This window comes from Antechinus flavipes, chromosome 4 (genome assembly GCF_016432865.1).
Source record: "Antechinus flavipes isolate AdamAnt ecotype Samford, QLD, Australia chromosome 4, AdamAnt_v2, whole genome shotgun sequence".
Classification (NCBI taxonomy): Eukaryota; Metazoa; Chordata; class Mammalia; order Dasyuromorphia; family Dasyuridae; genus Antechinus; species Antechinus flavipes.
Genome location: NC_067401.1, coordinates 262,273,311 through 262,297,366, shown reverse-complemented (window position 1 = coordinate 262,297,366; position 24,056 = coordinate 262,273,311).

Below are 24,056 nucleotides of genomic sequence, written 5' to 3'. Positions count from 1 at the left end.
GACTGCTTACAATCATGTGGATAGAAATAACTTTAAAGTAGTAATAAAAGATCATGGAGTACTTAGAATTTCTATAGCCTAATAATGTCTTTTTGGCTGACATTAAAATCAGTCCCAGTGGATAAGATATTCTAAAATTTTGAAAGCATTTATATTTTCTGAGGAGAAAATTTTTTAAATAACAGGCTGCTGTTTCATCAAAATGCCAAAAAAGATTATTGAAACTTTTATTGGGAGTGTTTAGTTCTTTGGCTGTATTTCAGATGATCATTTAGTCTGAATATCAGAACTATTGATTAAAATGAGTCATAAAAAGGACATTTTTTCCTTCCATTTTCTCTTTCCATTAAGCTTCATGATATGTGTTTGTGTGTGTACATGTGTATGTTTATACGCACAGGCATTTATTTGTATATGTTTGAGAGAGAGAATAGATATCGTAAAGATGAAGGATGATTTGTTATTTAAGACTGTCATTTTCAGCTTACATCTGTTATTGGGAGATCTCTGGAAGCTAAAATGTTCTTTTTTTTAAATAAAGGGAGGGTTATCATTCTCAAATAATTTGATTAGCTAGGCTGAAACTGATATTGGGATCAACTTAAGGGCACACATATTTATAGCAAAATGTAATTGGCAGAGAAAATAACTGTAGAATTATGAATAGCACAGTTATCCAAAGCATTGCTGCTTTCACGCATCTGTCAATCTACTGAAATGGACTCAGTCCATCATCAGTGATTTTCATAACATGTTTCAGAGCATGATGCATAGCAGCATGGATGTGAAGGCATGATTTTACCTGCATCCTTAATAATTGCAGATGTCAGATCATATCTCAGGATATCAACTGGTTATTGCTGTATCACATTGCTATCCACATATTAAAAAGGAAATAGAAATTCTTTAGCTTATATGAAGGTCATGCTAGTTTGAGGACATGGTACATAGTTCAAATGGCCATTTAGAGCAGTTGCTTCTTTGTTTACAGGTCAACTCATTTTTAAGTACTGTAAGTTCTCCTGTACATTGAGTGAAATTCAACTTGTTTAGTTCTTAAGTAGTTTATATTGCCAGTCTAAAGTTATGTGTGTTTCTTTTTCATTTTTATTATTTTTTTTTAACAAGGGAATAAAGACAGTGACTAATTATCCTTGTTAATGAGGGACAGGGATAGATAGTGTGAATCATTTGAATCCCTAGGTAATCTCCAAACTTCATGTTAACCAGTCTTTTTCAACACACTCTTACTTCAAACTCCAAAACAGAGTTTTATCAAGAAGCCAAACTTAATTAATTCTACTTTTTACCTTCTTGCCTTGACCATCATAGATGGGTGGGGTTGAAAAGGAAGGAAAGTAACCAACTAAATAATCAATACTTGATTACTAAAAGTTGGTTCTACTTATGTAACATTTGCCTACCTTAAAAAGACCTGTGAAGAAAAATATTTTGTTCCTTTAAAATCTATGCAGTAGCAATGACTTTTTTGAGTCAAACAAAAATCAACCACCAGTGTTTTCCTTATAGCAACATTAGCATATTTAGAAGGTTTTTGTTATATGGTTGTTTACAAATGTTGTACTTGTTTCTTTTTTTTTTTTTTTTTTTTTTTTTTGTTTAAATATTTTGGCGTGTTGATTATTTTTCATGTTACCATTATGTTCCTAATTAAAGTTATCCCTTCATATATTCATTGAGGTAAAGCATCTATTTTTTTTCTCTTCCTCCCTCATGTCCTTTTTAAAATTCTGACTTTCACTTCTTGTATTCTACCTTAAAAAGGTAATGAATTCTACTTATGTCATTCAGAATTTTTATGTAAGATATTGTGTAATGCCAGTATGCTTCTGTATTCTTTGTGATTCTAACCTCTCAAAAATGCTTTTTTTTTTTAGATTTATTTTTGTTTTTAATGAAAAATTGAAGATTGTAATTCAAAACTTGTATATAAAATGGCATTTGATTTCCTATGATATAGGAATGAGCTGTGTGGCTTTCTGCTGCAACAGTGTATTTACCTTACATAAAATCTAATAAAAACTGAAAATTTTCAGTATCTTTGTAATACCCCTACACTAACTAACTAATTTGTTGTTTAGAGAAATTCTATTTGGAGTTAGAGATTTGAAACTATTATTTAGATTGCCTGTTCTAGTTCAATACTTTTAAATTAACGGATTGATTTTTTTAATACCCTTTGTGAATCATGAATAATGATTCACTGTTTTGTCTTTGTATGATCATGTTCTTAATAGGAAAACTGCTTTTCTCTGCCATCAGATGCTTCCCTAGACTTTTCAACAAATGTAGTCATAACACTCATCCCATTTTCTCCTAATTCCCTCACTTGTCCTTTCTTTGTAATATATTTACACTTCTTACATTTTTATCTGTTATCTGTTTCTTCCTCTACCTCATATATTCTTACAATATTTTCCATCTTTAGCAAATCCATTCAGAGTGGCCTCTTGGCTATTTGGGATAACAACAACTTGGTCTTCAAGTTGAACAGCTACACCCTTCAGAATCAATTCAATTTACTTTTGCTCTTTTAGGTGAAACTTCTCCCTGTATTGTACACAAGAATGTGTGCATATGCGGACACACATGGCAGATCTGCTGCTAAATTAATATATTGACTATGAATGACAAGCTTTTGCACTAAATGATGATGAAATGCTGTAATTAGAAGATACTGGCACATCACCTTTTAAGTTTCTAAATATTCTTCTGTGTTTAAAAAAAGGCAGGGATTTTAAAATTAAACCCTTCCTTTTTAGTCTGTATCATTTCAAAGCACTTTAAAAATAATTAGTGTCTCTTCAAAGAGACATTTTGCCACAAGATGCAGGCATGTTTATGAAACCTAGTAGTTTATATGGAAACTAGGTATTTTATAAATATCTGAGGGTATTTAAAATAATTTAGTCCTTGATTCTGTAAAGCATAGAATCACAGGATATTTTTTGATCATTTCCTTATTGGAAATCATTTTGTTTATTCCTTCATTTTACAGGTGAGGAAACAGGTCCAAAGAGATTTTGTGCAGGTAATTTTGTTAATGACAAACCTGAAACTAAAACCCTGGTGTCCTGACTCCCAATGAAGTATAAGTTGTTAATACTTTTTGCTTTTGATGTACTACACAAAGGTTAATCTTATAATAAGGTAAGTACACATATTTTTAACCACAGAAATGTAAAATTTGTGCTACAGTACAAGTTTCCTAGTAGAGAGTAATAAATTAATTCAACAAGCATCTAAGTGCCTGTCTATTCTATCCAGAGTCCCTGTGCTAGGTATGAAGGAAACAGAGTTCAAATAAAATAAACCTTGACCTCATGGAACCTGCAGTCTTGTAGGTAAAAACAATTATGATGTATAATATTTTATTCACATAGCTACAGATAGATGTTTAACATTTATTAGAGAGTGGCAAAGTAGTATCAAGATTAAGATTAGTAGGGGGTATTAGATAAGTGTTTATAAGAACTTAGAGCTAGAAAGGGTATTTGAAGTTGTCCAACCTCCTCATTCCACAATTAAGGAAGCAGACCCAAGAGAGTAACCTACCAGATTAGAATGGTAGTTATCAGCTCATTTAAATCTGTACTTTCTGAATTTAAATTCAGCACTTATATACCATGCTGCCTCCTTCTGGTTGAATAGAAAGAATTACTGATTTTCACTTTGATTGCTTTTGCTAATCATTACAACCAGATGTGTCAAACATAAAACTCAACACTCCCAAGTACAGCCTGAGCCAGATTAAAATTTTGGAGATATTGGAGAACGTTTATTAAAATACAACAAATCAATGTTATATATGGCTAAGTCATTGTGTGTAAGGATTCTTTATGTGCAATTTAGTAGTGTCCATTTCAGTTTTTTTAATTCTATTAGCACTTCAATTCTAGGCATAAAAAAAAACAGTACATCATTCAGAATTTTTATATTCAATGAGAGCTACTGCTTTAAAGGACTTATTTGCTATAGGACAATTCTGTAGCATCAGGACTGAATCTGTTCATTTGGCTCTTCACCCCACTCCAACCTCCCTCAACCCATGCTGCAAAACAGCAGCTGAAATTTGATGTCTTTCTAGCAGTAATTTAATTCAGAGGAGTAGTTCTTGAGCTTTTCAGTTTTTCTCATCCACAAGAGAAAGGGACTCTAGCTCCTTTTATTCTCATCTTCCAGCCTGGCCAGTCTCTTCTCATGACCTTTACAGACTTGATGAGCTGAAACTCAGGCTGACTTTATAGACTTGTAAAAGTAGGCCAACCCTATCTGGGTCTCAGCCAGCCACATAGGACTTTCAAATATTTTGTAAGTCACTTTTCACTTAAGCATGTTACAAAATGAGAACTCATTAAATATCAACTTAATCTAATATCTTAAAATTTGCAGATAAGATGATGTAGCTTTTATCCTATAATTTTGGTCAATGATATTGATGGCATATTTTGACTAAATAGTTGCTTTGAAAGCACCATGAAATCATCAAATTAAGTACTATATGTCTCCCAAAAATCAAAAGAGGTTTACAAGATGTAATTGCTTTTCTCAGTTGTGGATTCCTGAGGCATTGTTGTTAAAATAATGACTAAATTAATGCTTGACTTATTGAAACCAAATTAAAATTAGGGGAAAGTGAAACTTGAAGGAAATAGCTGTAATCTACTTAATATACAGGACTGTGTAGCTGTTTTCATTGATAATGCTCTCCTAATAAATAGAATACATCTCAAGATTCTTTCTGGGCCTATCTCTACTCCTCTCTGTTGGTGATCTCAATCAATAGTGTTCATGTGTTCAGTTATCTCTATGTAGATGACTTCCATATAGATAAAGATCTATTTTTCCCTAAGCTCCATTTTCACATCAGCAATTCTGTTTTAAAAATTTTCAACTGCATATTTCCATAGTGTACCCTATTAAACATGCCTCAAGTAATTCACCTTTCCTTCATAACTTTCCCACTTAGTTTTGTGTCCTCAGTTGTCCCTTAACTTATTATTTCCCCTCATTCTCAGTACCCCATCAGTTGTTGACTCCTGTCAATTCTATCTCTACAATATCTCACACAACTACCAACCTATTCCAGAACTTCTCACCTATTGAAAAAGCCTCTTAATTGATTTGCCTACCTCATTAAGCAGGTGTTTAATTGAGCTTCCACACAGTTGCCAAAATAATATTCCTAATGTATAATTCTACCTATGTCACTAACCCACTCAGCAAGGTGGTTCAGTGGATAAAATGCTGGGTCTTGAGTCAGGAAGATCTGAGTTCACTAAGACTCTGGCCAAGTCATTTAACTTGTGTCTGCTTCCACTTCTTCTATAAAATGGAGACAGTAATAATATTCCTCCCAGGCCAGTGAGAATCAAATGATAAAATTATAAAAGTCTTAGTACTATGTCTGGCACATTCCAAGTGCTAAATAAGTCAGTTAGCTGTTATCATTATAATGCACCCATCTCACTATTGCCCCTTACACCGAATTCAAATAGCTTCATTTGACATTTAAAGACCTTCACAATCTAGTACCTGCCTCCCTTCTCAGACTCATTGCTTATTCTTTCACACTATTATCCAACCAAACTGACCTTCTTGCTACTCCTGATGCATTACATCTCATCTCCTATATCTGTGCACAGGCTTTGCCTCAAATGCACACATCACCTCAACTTCTTTAAATCCTTAACCTTTTCCAGAGCCCACTTCAAGCCCCATTTTCTCTGTGAAGCTTTTCCTGACTCCTCAACTACTAATGCCTTCCTCCAATTATGCCTCTCCCCAAAAATTATCCTTTATCTACTTTGCATTTTATATTTTCCTAATATGTATCATTTATCTGAAAATAACACAAACTTCTTAAGGGCAAGGGTTGTTTCTTTTTTGCTGTTTACTTTGTTATCTTAGTACTATTGAGGACAGTGCCTGAGAAGTACCAAGAACTTAAATATTTGTTGATTATTAAATGAGCGCCTGTTCAGATTGGCCTATTTTCCATCCATACTTGCTTGTTTGTACTAGAACAGGATATTCCATCTCCCACTTTCATAAATCACACTGACAGTCAACTATGACTGGAATATTCTTCCATACATCTGCCCTTAGGCTACCCTTATTTTCCCTTCAAGGTCAAGTTCAAGCTCCGCTTCCTATAGGAAGCCTTTCCTGATTCCTCCAATTGTTAGTAGTGTTTCCAATGCTCTCCCACACCCACACTATATTTTGTATATATTATTCTGTTTTTATGTTGTTTTTCTTCAGTAGAATCTAAGTTCTTTGAGAGTAGAGACTTTTGTTTTTCTTTTTATTCCCTAAATTAATATTGTGCCTGACATAGTAGGTATTCAGTAAATGCTTGCTGACTCAATTATCATTTGCTTTGTCTAGAGTACTAGGAAAGATAAATATCGAGTTTAAATAAAGATATGGTTCCTGCCATCTAATAGTTTGTCATTCAGTTCTTGTGGAAAACATCTCAACAACCATCTAGTCCAAACCATACATAAAAGGAATTCCATTGCAACATATGGTTCACGTGATCAGCCAGCCTCTACTTGAAGTCTTCCAAATATCTACCACCTCTTCAGCTGTCCCACTCTACAACAGTTCTGATTGTCAGAAGATTTCTTCCTAATACCAAGTCTAAATTTGCCTCTGCAACTTCAGCCTATAGCTTTTGATTCTGTCTTCTGGGAACAAACCAAATACATGCCACTTTTCCTTCATATGACAAACCCTTAAATTCTTGAAAATAGCTCTTGGTCTCTAGCTCCCCATCCTTCCACTAGTCCTTTGCATACTAAACATCCTAAATTCCTTCAATTGATGCTCATGACAGTAGTAAAATCAGTATTTTGTACTTCTCAAATGTTCTTAAGGTTATATTGTCTATAGATATGTGAATCTGAAGGGGAAATTCTTTACCAATCTTTTCATTATAATCAACACTCCTAGATCTCTCGATCCACTCCTAAAAATAATATTTTTAAATGTGTCAAGCAAAAGAAGAAATTAATTATAGTATATTGAAATAGTTATCAAAAATTGTTTTAAAGTTCATAGATTCCAAATCAAGAACCCCTGCCTAGACTATAATTTGCAGAGCAAATGACCAGACATTTATAGTGGCAAAGGAAGGTTCCTCACTCAGAGTTCCATACAGTGGTGAAATTATAAGTCTGTTACAAAAAGAAGAGGAAAAGGAAAAATAAAAAAACAACCTTCCTGAATTTGTCACTGTAATTGATGCACTCTGAGAAAACTTAAGAGTATGTTATAAAGATCCATGACCCTAGAAATTGGAAGTTAGGCCAACCCCAAAGAAAAGCAAATTAAATAAAACCTGAAACAATGAAATTATTCTCTTTATTGGCTTTAGACTTGTGATTTCACAAGCTCTGTACCAGTAAATATCAATAAGTCATAGGTCTGCTCTTAGTCTTTAGAGTTGCCTAAGGAATTGAGAAGTTAAAAAACACATGCTTATATAATTAAGACTTTTAGAGGCAAGAGTTGAACCCAGGTTTCTGGCTACAAAAGGCAAGTCTCAGCTATATCTACTTCCTCTTGCTGCTTGCCAAAAGTGACATTTTAACTGCCAAAATTTTTTGTTGAGTTCTGTAAAATTGTGACAATTATAGCAAAGCTTTTCTTTTGAAAATTCATTGATGAAAAGGAACACAAGATAAAGACATCATAATTCTTAAAAGACAGACAAAGGTGAGGCAAAAATAAAAGACATTTTAGTAAACAGGATGTTCATGTGAGAAATGTCATTGAATGGGAACACTAAGAAATAAAATGCAGATGGTGGCTTGTAGTTACTCAAAAATCAGAGTTAAAAAAGTGAGCATCAGAGGTGGGAGTCTAAAATAAACTAATGACTTCAAAACTTGTATTTGTCCCACCAAACCCTACTGAATAGAAGTTGTTTTGGAGATGAAAAAAATTCTCAATATAGAAACCCATATAACAATTTAGTTTAAGAGATACAAGTTTTATTACTAGTTATGCAATAATCTGTTCATTAACCATGATAGAGGTAATATGGTATAGTACAAGGGTTCTTAACTTGGGATTTAAGATCCTTAGGAATCCATAGATAGATTTGGGGGAATTTGAATTTAAATGGGGGAAGGGAGTAGAAATTACATTTTATTTTCAATAACTTCTAACTGAAACCTAGCACTTCTTTTCATTAGAAATATAGTCACAAAATATTTATCTTGAGAAGAGGCCCATGCCATACAAAAAAGGTGAAGAATCCATAATGTCGAGGAAGGTTCTTACACTAAAGTTAAATGGTTAGACATCTGAAGCTGATCGGGCTGAAGCTCGAGTTGATGAACTGATGGTCCCAAGCACGTGAGGCTAAATAGTAATTGGACCATACTCTATTAATATATGCTTGGAGAAAGAATGGCCCTGCCCACTCTTTGTACAAGTTCTGATGTGTTGTATAGGAAATGACGTAGGGATGACTTTGGAGGGGGGGGGAATGAGGCAGAAAGACTGCTGGCCAGGTTTGTGTCGCAGAAGCTCACATTCCTATCACCATCCCCCTTCACTTCCACAAAGTACAACAAAGATTTTCCCTTAACCTGAATTCCTGACTCCAGCTGATTTTAAAATACATGGTCATCACAGCTGATGTGGTTTTATTAGTGAAGAGATATTAAAAAGATTATCATCTGCTTTACTGGTCCACTCTGAGAGCAACAGGACTTTTCCATCTGACTGGCAGCTGAAACTTAGACATAAGCTTTTTGAGGGCAAGGACTGTCTTACTTGATTGGTATTCCCAGTGCTTAACACAGAGTTTTACACGTAGTCAGGACTAAATAATGTGTTGATTTTTATTCATTAATTTGTTTGGAGTCTGAACATCCGAATTTGAATCCCTGCTTCTACTATTACCTCTATGACTTCCACCAAATCATTTAGCCTCTTCTGAGCCTTAATTTCTTCATTTGTTAAATGAGAGAGTTGGATGAGACTTCTGATGTCTCAACTCCAAATCTACAGTCCTCAGAAAGTCAGGGAAATAAAAAAAATTGGCCAAATCCTCAATGCCAATTGGAAAAACCACACAATTAAGATCATGTAAGTAAAGAGTAGTAACTAATTAACCTCTGGCACATTGTAGGCATTTAGTAACTTCTTGTTGACTGACATAGTAGAATCTTAAAGGGATCAGATCTAAAAGTAAAACCAGGAAAGAAATAACACATTAAGTTTCAAGAAGAATTAAAAAGAAGGCAGTACAGTAATGCAGTGGATAGTGCATTAGCCCTGGAGTCAGAAGGACTTGAGTTCAAATGCAACCACAGGGAAGTGAAACCAAGGTGGCAGAGTAAAGTTCAAATGTAACCACAGATACTAGCTGTGTGACCCTGAGCAAGTCACTTAAGTCCAATTGCTTCCCCCCCTCCCAAAAAAGAAAAAAAGCATTTTAATTTTTCCTTTGCATAATGCCACATAATACCAAGGAAAATACTACCTGCCTGAAGGGAGGGAAAACTGATGACAGCTATCCCTCTTTTTAATTTTGTTATTTATTTTAATCAAAACAAGCTTCTCAAAACAAAAAAAAAAAAAAACCCACCTATGATCATTTCACTAAAACTAATAATGGTAAGATAGAAAATCACATTCAGGGAAAGAAGTATGAAGAATATTTTGTAAACTAGTTTATTCAAATAAGCAGAGACTATTATAAATTCTAGGATATCTGGGCATTTGTCATTATTTTAGAGACATCATTATGGACATCAGGAATATATTTCCTTAAAGGGGATGGCAACAGGGAGGGAGAGCAGGGAAAATAATTATAATTATGGTAATTGCAAACTAGTGAATCCCTACAAAGATAATAGAAGAAAAAAGAGAAAGGTCAACCAATCCAGGTATAATCATTTAGAAAAGGACAGGTTGCCAGGTTACAATTAATAGACTTATAAAAAACTAGTGTCCCACGTCAATTTCATTGCCTTTTATGATCATGATAGGTCATGTATATGAGGCAAACAATAACAGCAATACCCTAGGAGTGGAGATTTATTTTTTTTTCTGAGAAAAATGATAAATTAATTGTTTCTAGGAATGTGAACATCTTTTTCCAATCTCACAAAGGATGTTGACCCCACATTCTAAGATGATAAAAGATTTTAATATTACAGGAGGGTTTAAATCAAGTTTAAGAATTTGGGAATTATATGAATGTTAAAGCCTGTGCTGTCTGTCAGCTAGCTCCATATATTAACAATGAGGAATTTTTCAAGAGCAATATAAAGAATATCATCAGAGAAATGTATGTCCAGGAAAAAATGGACTCGTCAAGTAAGAGCAAGGAAGGACTTATAGACAAACCATATGCTTCATGTGTATCCATGCAATGTCAAGAGAACTAGGAAAAACTCTCCAGCATATTGGGTAAACCTCCCTCTTCCATAATGGATAAATAGGAGGATATGAACAAGAGTGGGTTGTTAGCTATGTTACTGGAGACTGTACCTATGTGGATGAAACCAAAGGCACATTAGAATACTAGAGTGATAAACACTAAGATAGGCATTTTTTAATAATTATAATTTTTTATTGACAGAACCCATGCCATGCCATTATCCCTTGCATTCTCTTCTGTTCCGACTTTTCCCCTCCCTCCCTCCCCTCCCCCTCCCCCAGATGGCAAGCAGTCCTATACATGTTAAATATGTCACAGTATATCCTAGATACAATACATGTAAGCAGAACCAAACAGTTAAGACAGGCATTATTAAAAAAAAGAAAAAACTAGACTCCCTTTTGGAGGGAGGTTTTTTGTTTTTTTTTTTTTAAATGTAACAGCCATTTCCCTTGGATCATTTAAAGTCATTCACCTATGTGGTAATGGAACTGAATTCACTAATTATGATTTTGTAGCAATATACTTCAGGTTACTGCCATGCCTCGCCACCAGATGATGCTTTACTCCTATTTTTGAGATATGTCAAAAAGCTAGTGAAAATATTGCATCTTGGTAACAGTCATATTGAAGTGAATTGAATTAGTTTTTGCTTGGGATGAATCCAAAAGAGTCATCTTCTCTACAGCATATCATTGATTGACATCAAGGTTCCCAATAACCAGAATTAAAATTGGTTCTTCCTAATTCCAGTCACTTCTTATTAAAGGCTTTTGATTTTCAAACCAAGATTCATGTGCATTTAAGGCACATCCATAAATCAAAACCATAGGTAATCTGCTTTTTTCCCCTTACTCTCAAAAATAGGATAGTACTTGTGCTGGTTTTTCAGTCTTCAGAGCTCTAATATTACTGCTATAATTGTACCTTTGAACTTGATTTAGCAACCAAATAATGTGATAGTGTAAATAATAATCTATCCTCAAAATGACAAAGGCCTGTCTAGTCCCTAATGATGAGAATCAGGACAAGTGCTATTTTAGTAAACTGCCCCATGAATAATCATTATTCATTAGCTGCACCACCTCTGAATCCCACACTGAAAGGTAGACTGATTTGGCAAAAACAATCCACCTTCTGGAAAAATTTTCCACCTAATTTTTGTTTATGAAACAAATTGATTTCTAAAAAAATTTCCTGCTAGCATGTGGTGGCCAATGGAATACCTTTGCCAGACTTTACCAAACCAGAAAAGTCTTAAATATCCGAACCAGCAATAAATTGTGCATCTGTTATCTAAAGACCAGCCAATCTAAGTTTGGAGGACAACTTAAACAGGAAATTCCTGATCCTCTTACTATTGAGGTCCAGAGAAGTTACCTTAAGGTGTACCAATGTAACATCCAACAAAGATGGTATTTGAATATATTGTGACTTCAGAGTCAAACAAAAAGCTTAATTAAGTGCCTGCTACATGCCAGGCACTGCACTAAGTGCCAAGGCTACAACAAAAAGCAAAATGCAGTCCTTGATCTCAAGAAATTCAATCCCATGAGGGAGTCAACATGGAAATAACTATATGCAAAAAAAACCCCAAAAACAAATAGGTTAAATTAGAGCTAATTACAGAAGGCACCAGCATTGAAGGGAATCAGAAAAAGCTTTTTAGAAAAAGTGGGGTTTTAGTTAGACCCTGAAGGAAAGCAAGCAAGACACTGGATTTGAAGATGAGAAGACAGTTTTCCAAGCATGGGGTACAGCCAAGGAAAAGGCACAGAATCGACTGTCTTGTTTATACAGCAGAGAAGCCAATGTCACTTGATCACAGAGTAGGGAGAAATAGGAATGAGGAGGTAATAAGTAAGGTCTAAGGACTAAAAGGATAAGAGAAGGACTATTATGTATATCAGATAGCCAAAACAGGCTGAACCCCATGCCTATAATGCACTCCCTAATAAGCTTTTCCTTCAAATCTCAGAAACTTTTCCTGCTGGTCCTTCCCCTTCCTCCCCCTCCCTTCCTCATGCTAGTATCTTCCCTTCTGAGACATGTATCTTGTATGTACCTACACACACACACACACACACATACATATATCCCTTCCATCAGAATGTAAGCTCCTTGAAGGCAGGAGCCTTTTTTTTTTCTTTTATATCCTCACATGCTTATATATGTTGATTGACACCTGAGTTGCAAACGGGACCGGACCAAGTTGGTGATTTCCTTTATACTACAATGTTTATGGGAGTTGCAACATTGGTCTATGAAAGAAAATTCTATTTAATGATGAGATAGTATGATCCACAAGAATAATATTGGCTGGTTGTGAACCGATCCAGGAGTCTGGAGAGCAATTTGGAACTAGACCCAAAGAGCTGTCAAACTGTACATACCCTTGATCCATTAGTGTCACAGAGTCTATATCCCAAAGAGATCTTAAAAGAGGGAAAAGGACCTGTGTGTGAAAAAATATAGCAGCTCTTTTTTTATACAGTGTCAGGGAATTGGAATTTGAGTGGATGCTCATCAATTGGGGAATGGCTGAATGAGTTATAGTGTATGCAGATAATGGAACATTATTGTTCTATAAGAAATGATGAGCAGCCTGGTTTTAGAAAAGTCTGGAAAGACTTATATGAACTGGTGCTAAGTGATTAAAACCAAGAGAATACTGTACACACCAACAGCAACATTATATGATAATTAATTATGATAGACTTAGCTCTTCTCAGCAATGCAGTCATCCAAGACAATTCTAATAGACTTGGGATGGAACGAGCCATCCACATCTAGAGAGAGAATTATAGATAACTGAATATAGATCAAAGCACAGGATTTTCACTTTTTTTATATATATATTTTGCTCATTTGCTTTTTCTTTCTTGGTTTTTTCCACCCTTTTGGTCTGATTTTTCTTGTACAACATGACATGGAAATATGTTTAAAAGGATTGTGCATGTTTAACCTATATCAGTTTTTTTGGAACAAAAAAATCATATAAATGAATGTTGAAAACTACATGTATTTGGAAAAAGTAAAATACTATTGAGGGGGGAAAAGAAATTAGCTCAAAAGGGGAGTAGAGATATAGGACGAGTTAACAGAGATGATAGGCTCAAGTGAGTGTTGTTTTTTTGTTTTGTGTTTTTTCAGGATAGGGAAAATAATATGTTTGTAGGCAGCAGAGAAGGAACTTATAGAGGAGAGAGTGAAGATTAAGGAGTGGATTGATAATGGGAACAAACTGCTAGAAAAAACTGGAGTAAAAAGAATCAAATGTGCATATATAAAGGAGTTGGCTTTTGAAAGGAGAAAAGTAATTTCATAATTAAAGACTAAAGAAGGAAGAGATAGTGGGTGATGATACCTGAAGAACATGAGATGAGGAGGAAAAAATGGGGGGCAAATTCCTCATTTGAAAGAGTGAAGAGGGAGAAAGAATTATGGCAAGCTTAAAAAGAGAAGATGTTTAGAATATCCTCTGTTTTTGAGTTTAAAAAAATATTTTAAAAGTGTGAATTGCCAAACTACAGTGAGTTTAAAAATTAAAAAATGAATAAATGTGTATTGGACCCCATCATGGGGATTTTGTGACTTCCTCCATTTCCACTCAAGAAAATATTAATAAATAAGTAGAACTGAAAGAGGTAGATGATGGAAATGATCCAAAACAGAGGTATAATAAGGCATGATTGGTTAAAGGACAGGTAAACAAAGGATTAAAAAGTCAGCATAGTTTTTAACCTGTTTCACCAAATGTTCAACACTGGGAAGAAATACTGTAAATTACTGAAAAAAAGAGGAATTGGAAGTCAGAGTGAGGACAAAAATAGGGCCAGTGGTCCTAAGACATAATTATGTACAGTATAGAAAAATGAAATATTTTAGCAGATAAAAGAATTTCAGATTTCTTTATATGAAAGCAGAACATTTATACATGAGGTTAAAATTAAGAGTATGACCACACCTGTGTGTAACTAAGTGAAATGAAAAAGTCATATGACCTCAGTTTTCTTCTCCGAAAAGTAAAGGTCTTAGAACCAAGCTAAGTGATTACTAAGATTACTTATCCTTCACTCTCTCTCTGACAACCATAGTAAACTATCAGCCCAAATGTAAGCCCTGCCAACTATAGGCTGCACCCCCAAAATGAAATCTCTACAAGAAAAAGAGTATGTAGGTTTAACTGTAGATTGAATAACCTCTCCCACAGAGATCTATCTATTGTTATTGTATCTTTATGAGAGGATAGGATGTTAAGAGACATAGATGTATCATATAAGTATCCAGAATAAAATTATGGCATAAACAATGATCTACCTCAAGATTCTTTTCTTGCCAGATCTGGTAGAGATTATAAGATTAGAAAGGGAAAAATTAAGCATAGGTTTACATAACCCAGTGCTTCTGGAATTCTAGACCAGGAAAGCATTCATTTTAAAAGATAGCTGATAAAAATGGAATTGAATATAATTTATAATGTCAGTTCAATAGAAGTCTTTATTTCCTGCATTAAATTTTTCAGAATATAACTACAAGAAAGGCAGTGTTGTACAATTGATAGAACAATGGTCCCAGAGTTAAAAAGATCAAAGTTCAAGTGGCACCTCTGATACATGCAGTCACTTAAACCTCTCTGGGCCTCAGGCACTGAATAAGACTCCAAGTTGCAGAGATTTTTAATTTTAATTGATAAGGTTCCTTCCACTGATGAAATCACAAGGAGAAACAGATTATTTTATGACCCTTTTGAAAACTTCACTTTAGTTTAGGAATGATAAATCCCCACTGATCAAATTTACAGAAAGTTATCTTTCATTTCACTTCCAATGAATGACTTCTAGGAGAATAGTTATAATCTGGAATTGGGCCAGTGGAGCAGCATTTGGGGGTTGAGGGGAGAAGGGTATGTTTGTTCAATCAGCACAATAGAGAAGGTCTTTCTCGAAAAACAATCCCAATCCCAAACCCAGCACATGACCCAATATGGGTTTTATTATATTCAACCTGAGGAAAAGCAGGGAGAAACAGCTGCCTCCAAATACAAGTGGAAATGGAACATAATATTGTAATCACCATAAATTGTAGTGATTATTTGTGTAAAACCATAAACGTACACTATGGCTAAATGAGTCATTTACTGAATATCCTTTCAGTTATTAACTTGGCATAAATACTAATCCCTGAAGATTAAGTTGAACACTAATCACTTGGAGCGTTGGAGGACCTTTTGTGATCCAGTGGCTGGTATTTACATATGGTAATTTCCCTGGTGGCAGCTGAGGAGGCCTGATCTGTGCTATGTAAGCAGTAACACATGCTGTAATAAGAAATGAGTTTTTCATCTCTTTCCCTAAGCCCTCCTCCCTCTTCACTCCCAATTGGGGCTTAATTAAAACTCCTCAGTACTTGGCTCTGTTTAACCGGACACAGGAGCCCTGAAATGCTGACATGGATCCTCAGATTTCACCTGCTAGGTCAGCTCATTAAGGGTTGTAATTCTACAGCTGGGCCCATGGTGGCCAAACTACAAGTTATTGGAGAAGAGAAACAGCCTCTCATCTGAGGGACTAAACCTCGTTAAGTCCAGCAACAATCTGACCCACTTAGTTTTCAGTATTGCAGGTGCCTCACATTTCTCTACCCAGTGTTGTTGAGTCAGTTATTTCAATAATGGTTTCCTCTCCACCCTTTAATCTTCTTCCCTTGACTTTTTTAGTTTCCCCATCTCTCCCAGGCTGGAAGTGCAGGAACTATTCCTGGATCCAATCCCACTATTGATCTGTACTGGAAGTTCATTCCAAATTAGTCTACTTTGCTTCTCCCTAGACAACTTGGTGGTCCCTCATTCCCTAGCGGCTAACCATATTGCTTCTGTACTTGATTCAAATACCTGGTTTGCATATACTAAAGTATCAGAACTCAACTTCAAGAGATATGTCTACTTCAGTCCACCCTGGTGGCTGGGATGAGAGGTATACCCCAACACGCCTGGCTTTCCATCATTCCTATTGTGAACAAATCCTCCCCCTTGATTTTAACTGCTTTCTCCACTCCTCCTCTTAGACAGTCAAACTCTCCTAGGAGAAATAAAACCTTGCTAGTTCAATGAAAATTAATGCTATCTAATCTTAAATATCCTCTTCCTACTATATGTCAATCCTTTTGTTCATTGATTATCACATGTCCACAATAGCACTTTCAAACTTTATCTTCACCCCTCAAGTCCTAATTTCAAACCCTTTCCATCCACTATAAATTCCCCTAATTCTCCTCTTCCACTCCTTTTCTAAAATTCTCCATTACAAAGAATCACAAAAGTTGAGTCCAAAGGGATGTTGATAGCCCATATAGGTAACATATCTACAATAACATATCTACCAAGATTATTCAGAGGCATTTCCAGATACAAACAGAAAGTTTTAATCCAGTTCTTCCAAGAAGTGGGCCAACATATTATTTGTGTGGGCCTGAATAGAGTAGCATATGGCAGAAACAGAAAATGGATTATATAGCAGAAAAGACTCGAGTATACACACTCTCCCTTCATGTTGATTTTTAAATTTATTGGATGGATTGAAAAGGAAGTAACCATTGACCAATGGTCAGCAATACTGCCTATTTCCATGTGATCCTGAAGCTTAGACCTAAGTTTGAACTTTTCTACCCTACAGCCCTCTGAGAATAGGGAAAGATTGACTTCCTGAAACTTAGGCCTTAGGATCTTTACCTGGTCCCATTCAGTCTCCATTGAAGAGGAGTCCAACTTCCCTAAAGTAACCAATTTTCCACTTTTAGGTAGCTTTAATTGTTGGACAATTTCTGCTGACATCAAGTATAAATGTGTCATTTTGTAACTACTGCATCCTTCTTCTGGTCTGCCTTTTGGGGTCAAACAAAACAAGTCTAATTCCCCTTCCATGTGACAATCCTTTAAATAATAGAGCACAATTTGTATGCACCATCTGTAAGGTCTTCTTTTCTCCAGGTTAAACAGCCTTTATTAGTTTATTCAACTAATTTGTCATTTCTTGGTAATTTGACTAACAAGATAGAATATTAGGCATTTTCTCCAGACTCTACAAGCTTTTAAAACTCTCCATCATTACCAAAGAGCACTTATGCACCAGACTAGAGAAATTCTAACTCTTTCCACAGGCCATGAAGACAAAAGGCCCAAGAAATTAGTAATCTTATGAATTGATAGAAAATGCTCTTAGCAAACTCATTCAGCACCTTTCTCTTACCAGGGTGTCCAACCCACTGATTGTGGTTTGGGAATTTCTCTCTTGTTTCATTTTCTTTCAGGTTTCTCTACTTGTCTTTTCCCTATTATCCTGTTTCAATAAGAAGCAGATATCAACTGTACCCAGAAAAGGGGAGTTTGGGAACTAGGAGCCTGTATTTCTAGGATAAGAATCCCAAAGGCAGTTGGCAGTTGAAATTTTGCACGGAATATCCACTTCACTCTTTTCCCAAACTACAAAAAATAACTTGGCCTGATCAGACAACTATAGAATGAAAGGAATTGGGACCAAGGGCCAAAATACAAGATCATACTGAAGCTTTAAAAAAAAAATCGCAATACAGCTGGAGCTAGCTCTGTACTGCTGAGAAACTGCTTAATATTAATCAAGTAAGAGTGAAAAGATATCCTTGTTTTAGTGAAGTCACAGTTGAGATTAGATAACATACATTTGTAGCAGAATCAAAAATAAGACTTTTTTTTAAACTTCCTGTAGATAGAAAGTGTCTTTACTAAGTTCAATCAAAAGTAAATTCCCCAGAATGAGAGGAGGATAAAACAGCTTTCAAGTTCAGCCCAGGATAAAGCCATTATTAAAGGAAAAGGAATCAGAAAGTTAGCAACAGAAAAAATTATAAGGAAAAAAGACTAAAATCATCAAAAATCTCAGAAAAAAGAAAACATTGAAAAACTTAAGAGCACACAAAAAAAAAATTAACAAGGTATAGGCTGAAACAGAAGCAACAATGAGTGCCAAGGCATTTAGAAGATTACAAAAGCCTCTAAATTTTACAAGACCAAAAAAAAAAAAAAAGAATATCTGACTAATCAAAGAGCCCTGTGAATTTCTAAGCTATCAGAATGTTCCATAATAGTTCAAACAAGAAATAAGAATTTTGAAAGACATTAAAAGAAGGAGCAACTAGGTGACCCAGTGGATAGAACACAACCAAAGTCGAGCACCTGAGTTCAAATTTGACGTCAGACACTTAATACTTCCTAGCTGTGTGACCTTGGGCAAGTCACTTAACCTCAATTGCCTCAGGGAAAGAAAAGAAAGAAGTTAAAGGAACTAACAATAACAAAATTCATGGTCTGAATAGCAGAAATAAATAATAGAATAGAACAACTTGAATCTGTGGAAAGAGAATATAAGAATAGAAATACTGAAGCAAACAGCAATCTGCTAGAAGAAAAACAATTAAAATAGCTTATATGTTTTGTATGACTCCATATATATAATGGGTATCATATTTCTTGCCTTCTCAATGGATAAGAAAAAAGGGTGAAGGGAAGGAGAAAAATCGGAACTAAAAATGATTTTTAAAAGATTTAAAGAGTTTAAAGTATCTCTGCAAGCAAAACAAACTGATACTGAAAACAGGATCTATAAAAACAATGTAAGGATCATAGGCCTTCCAGAAGAATATAGAAGTAATACTGAGCACACTAATGTAGGAAAATATTCAAAAGTTGAGAATATAGAAGTTGAAGGACCAATCAAAAGTACACAGATCTCCTGAAAACAAAAACATGCTTCAAACTCCAAGATACATGGTGGGTAAATTTAAGTTTTACAATGACAAGAAGCAAATTCTGCAGGTCACCATGAAAATATCTTCATCTGCAAAAGAAAGGAAATTTGAATATTACAAAATGATTCAACAGTTTCAAGAAAACATAGTAAGGAATGGAATAATACACTCTAAAAAACAAACTGCAATCCAAAGTGGCATACTATGCATGCATAAAATTAGTCATACATGAAAAATGATAGATATTCAAAAAAAGAGAGGCATTTGAAGTACTCTTTGAAAACATATAAAAACAGATTGACTTGCAAATTCTCTAAATAATAAAAATACGTTTTTTTAAAAAAGTAAGTGAATAGAGGAGGAGCCAAGATGGCAGAGTAAAGGCAGGAACTTTCCCAACCTCTCCCCCAAACCTCTCTAAATTCCCTTACATAGTGACTTTAAACAAATTGTAGAGCATCAGAACATCCAAAAAGAAAGAATAAAACATTTGCCAGCCAAAGACAACTTAGAAGGTCAGCAAAAAAGCTCTGTGGAACCAGGGTGGGAGCACAGTATGCTATCCCAGTGCTAGTCATTCTAGCACTGGTCATCCCAACACAGCCCCAGCCCCAGCATGTCAGCTTCAGCAAAACAAGCCCTCTGAAATCAGGTAACTTCCAGATCTCTCAGTCCAGAGACATCAAAGAGGATTCAGAAGGTCAGAAGAAAAAATCTCTGGCAACAGATTCTGACATGAAAAAGCTTCTCCATGGAGGGGAAGAGGAAAAGAAGATGAATAAATGAACATTATTCTCATCAGAATTGGCTCAAAGAGGAAAAAATATACGCACAAATATGGGTATAGAAATCTATCTTATCATATAGGGAAATAAGAGAGGAATGAAAAGGGTGAAAACAGTGTAATGCTAGAGAAACTGAGGCAAGATAGAGATTAGAGAGTTAAATATTTTATTTGAAAGGGAGAGATTTACTGAGACCAAATGGATCCATGTTTTGATCCAGAGCTGAATGAGACTATCATCTCTAAGAATCCAGCACACTATGTGAGTTTTCAATGACCTATATATTCATGTGGCTCAGATACAGGGGTAGACTGAGGAAGGGGTGGAGTCAGAGTGCTAAGAACAGGAACTAACAATCCTGTTCTGATAGGGTCGGGGAGGCATGGGGGACATCTGATATCCATGTCCCAGAAGTGATTCAATAATCTATAATTTGACCAAAATCTAGAACAACAACAACAACAACAAACCCAGAAATCTAACAAATAAAAGTTAGAACAGTCTGAGATAGAAAGTCTTGGTTCACCAAACTACTGCAAAATGTGAAGAACCAGCAGCTTCCTATGTGAAGAGATGAGTTTGCTTAACAGGACAGGCAAATGGCTGTCAACTACAGTCCCAAATAAATAGCAATTAGATCTCACTGTGCTAATTGTCCTCTCATTATTTAGAAACGTTTAAAAACCCTGAATATTCACAGACACAAATATTCAGTAACATATAAATAACCAAGGTAAATACTCATTTGCCTAAGTATTTAAGATATAATGATTACACACAATCAGACTGAAAATAGCAAGATATGACATAATTGAATTGCATTAACAGTTCTTATTGACCATTGTCTCTGATCAGTCACAGATGGAAAAAATGCAGGGATATAACTATAACTTAACATAAGCAGTGAAAACTCTACCTTCAGCACATACAAGATAAAATACCTTTAATTCATTTTTGCTCCAGTTAATTGTCCTACTAACTGTCAGAGGGTGGAGCTTTAAAACTCCTAAATAGCATTAACTATAAGCCCAAGAAATTTTACTTCCAATAACAAATCCCATTAACCAAAGTTTCAGATAAACCCTAAACAGGTATTTACCATAACCTTATATTGATAATAGTAAGAAATTTGTCTCAGTAAGTTCACAAGTTATCTTTCATATCTAAGTAGATGTTTCATAAGTGAACATTATACATACAAACCAGTTTGCTTTTAAAATACCTAATACAGAGACAAATATCCCAAATAGTATATTGTCCATAACAGAAACATTTTCAAAAGGACAAAGAAAAACATTTTCAGAAGCCCTTTAAATGATGGGCATAACCTCAGAATACAATCAAGTACAACTTATATAAAATATCCTAATTCCACATAAAAGAATCCAAAAAGCTCTTTAAAATATTAAGCTTTTAGAAATAATCCTACCAAAGTATGGATCACATCTGTGACCATATTCCTTAACCAAGGAAACCATTGTGTATCAAAAGAAACAAATATTCAGTCAATTAACTTAAAAGCAAGCCTTTGCCAAGGCCAAGCCTCTGCAGAAAGTGGCTAGAACACACTTGGTGAGGGAAGGGGGAGGATTCCACATGGCTACGCTTCCCCCCACTCTACCTCCAAAGAGGCATGAGGGAAGAGAAGGCAAGCTAAACTGTACCCCTGGCTAAATAGATGCTCCATTGCTGAAGTAGCAGAGAGCTGGGAAGGTAGGGGGAGAGGGGGGAGTTTAATCTTCACCTTTCAAGATAAAAGATCCTATTTCTCCCTATCTCACTGGACCTTTTTTCTCCACATGCAAATTTTCCTTCTAGTCTCTCCTAAATCACCTTCAAAACTATTAAGATTCACAATACAGTGGATAGCTAAATGACTCCATAAAACCCATATGTCCAGCAGATTTGGATTTAAAGCATAACTTATAATGTTAACAAATTACCCAAAAAAATTACCAAATTTTCAGAAGGTAACATACTTTACCTAATTAGAGGCATGCGACCCCTTTCAGGCAAGTTAACAGAACTTCTCTTTAACAAGCCATTGTTAAGCTCTTATTCTCAAAGATAACCAAATCTAGCCTACAAAGATAATAGTGAAATTATTTCCCACAATTTTAAAACTGCCCAAAAGAATACTCAGAACAAATCTAGCCTTTAAAGGCAATAATGAAATTATTTCTCACAATTTCAGAATCATCCTAAAATTCCTAATCAAATTCTCCTGCCTGAATTTTTTTCCATCAGATAAGGTTTTGCAACAGGTTAAAAAGTTTAAAATCACAAGCAAATTTTTACACTAAGTACAATTGCAACATTGAAATAACCAATTCTTAACCATTATTCTTAAAACCTAACAGAGCTCTTTAACAAACAAGAACACAAATCACACATACATAGACTGCACCCTTAGAACATTAAACAAAACATTTAACACATATAACCAGAGAGTGCCCAAAAAGGCGCTCAGAGTCAGACCAGATGTGTCTTAGAAGACACCCAGAGGGGATCATCCAGCGTCCTGGAATGATACTCTTTTCAGAATTTAATGTCGGCATTCTATTATTCTGAGAATCCAGATGCTAGCACAGACAGACAGAACAGGTAAACAGATCAGATTATGTCCTAAGACATCCAGACTTAGTCTCTTGTGGCTGAAAGGGAGTGTCCACCTTCAGGCTTCAGGCTTGGTTGTGTCTGAAAACTGCTCTCTTTCCCAGAAACTCTGGAAAAAAATCCAGAGGGCCAGCCTCTCCAGACCAAGAACTCAGATCTCCAACCACCGAAATGGAGACCCAAATGTCTCTATTCTCTAATCTTGCTCTCATTTTCTAATATCTCAGTGGAACCTCCAAAATGTAATGCTGGAGAAACTGAAATAGACACTAGAGAGTTTTTAATATTTTAATTGAAAGGGAGAGATTTACTGGGACCATGGATCCATGGTTTTATCCCAGGGCTGAATGAGACTATCCTCTCCAACAATGTGAGTTCTCAATCACACACACACACACACACACACACACACACACACACACACATAAATACATACACACATACATACATATATACACACATACATACATATATACACGTGGTTCAGATATAGGGGTAGACCAAGGCAGGGGCAGAGTCAGACTGCTGAGAGCGGGAACTAACAAGAGAGCATATTGGGGGAGGAGACAGGGTGAAAGGAGAGAGAATAAATGAAGGGAAATACTGTTGACAATAGTGATTATAAAAAAAGTTTTGAAGCAAGTTTCTCTAAGGCCTCATTTCTCAAACATAGAACTGAGTCAAATTTATAAAAAAATAAGAGCCATGTTCCAATTGATAAATGATCAAAAGATATGATCCATACCCAAAGGGCTATAAATTCATGCATATCATTTAATCTAACAACACCATTAATAGGTATGACCACCAAAAGAGATTTTTAAAAAATGGAAATGACATATATATAAAGAAATATTTATAGCAGCTCTCTTCTCAGGGCAAAAAAAATTGGAAATTGAGGGCATGCCCATCAATTTGGGAGTGGCTGAAAAAATTATGGTATGTGTTTGTGATGGAATATTGTTGTTCTGTGGGAAATGATGAGCAGGATGCTCTCCAAAAAAATCCTAGAAAGTCCTCCATGAACTGAAGCGAAATGAAATGTACTGTATAAAAAGTGAATGCAATGTTCTAGAATAATTAACTATAAATGACTTTGCTATTTTCAGCAGTACAGTGAGCCATGACTATTCTGAAGGACTTATGATGAAAAATCCTATCCATATTCAGAGAAGGAACTGATTGTGTCTGAATAATCATTCTTCCTCTCCCTCTCTCTTTTCCCTTCCCTTCCTCCTTCTCTTTCCTTTCCCCTCCCCCTTTCCAATCTGCCCCCCCTTTCTCTGTCTCTCTCTCTTCCTCTCTCCTCTCCCCCCTCTCTACCTCTCTCTCTGTCTGTCTCTCTGTGTGTGTGTGTGTCTCTCTCTCTCTCTCTTCTCTCTCTCTCTCTCTCTCTCTCTCTCTCTCTCTCTCTCTCTCTCTTCTCTCTGTCCCTCTGTCTCTCTCCT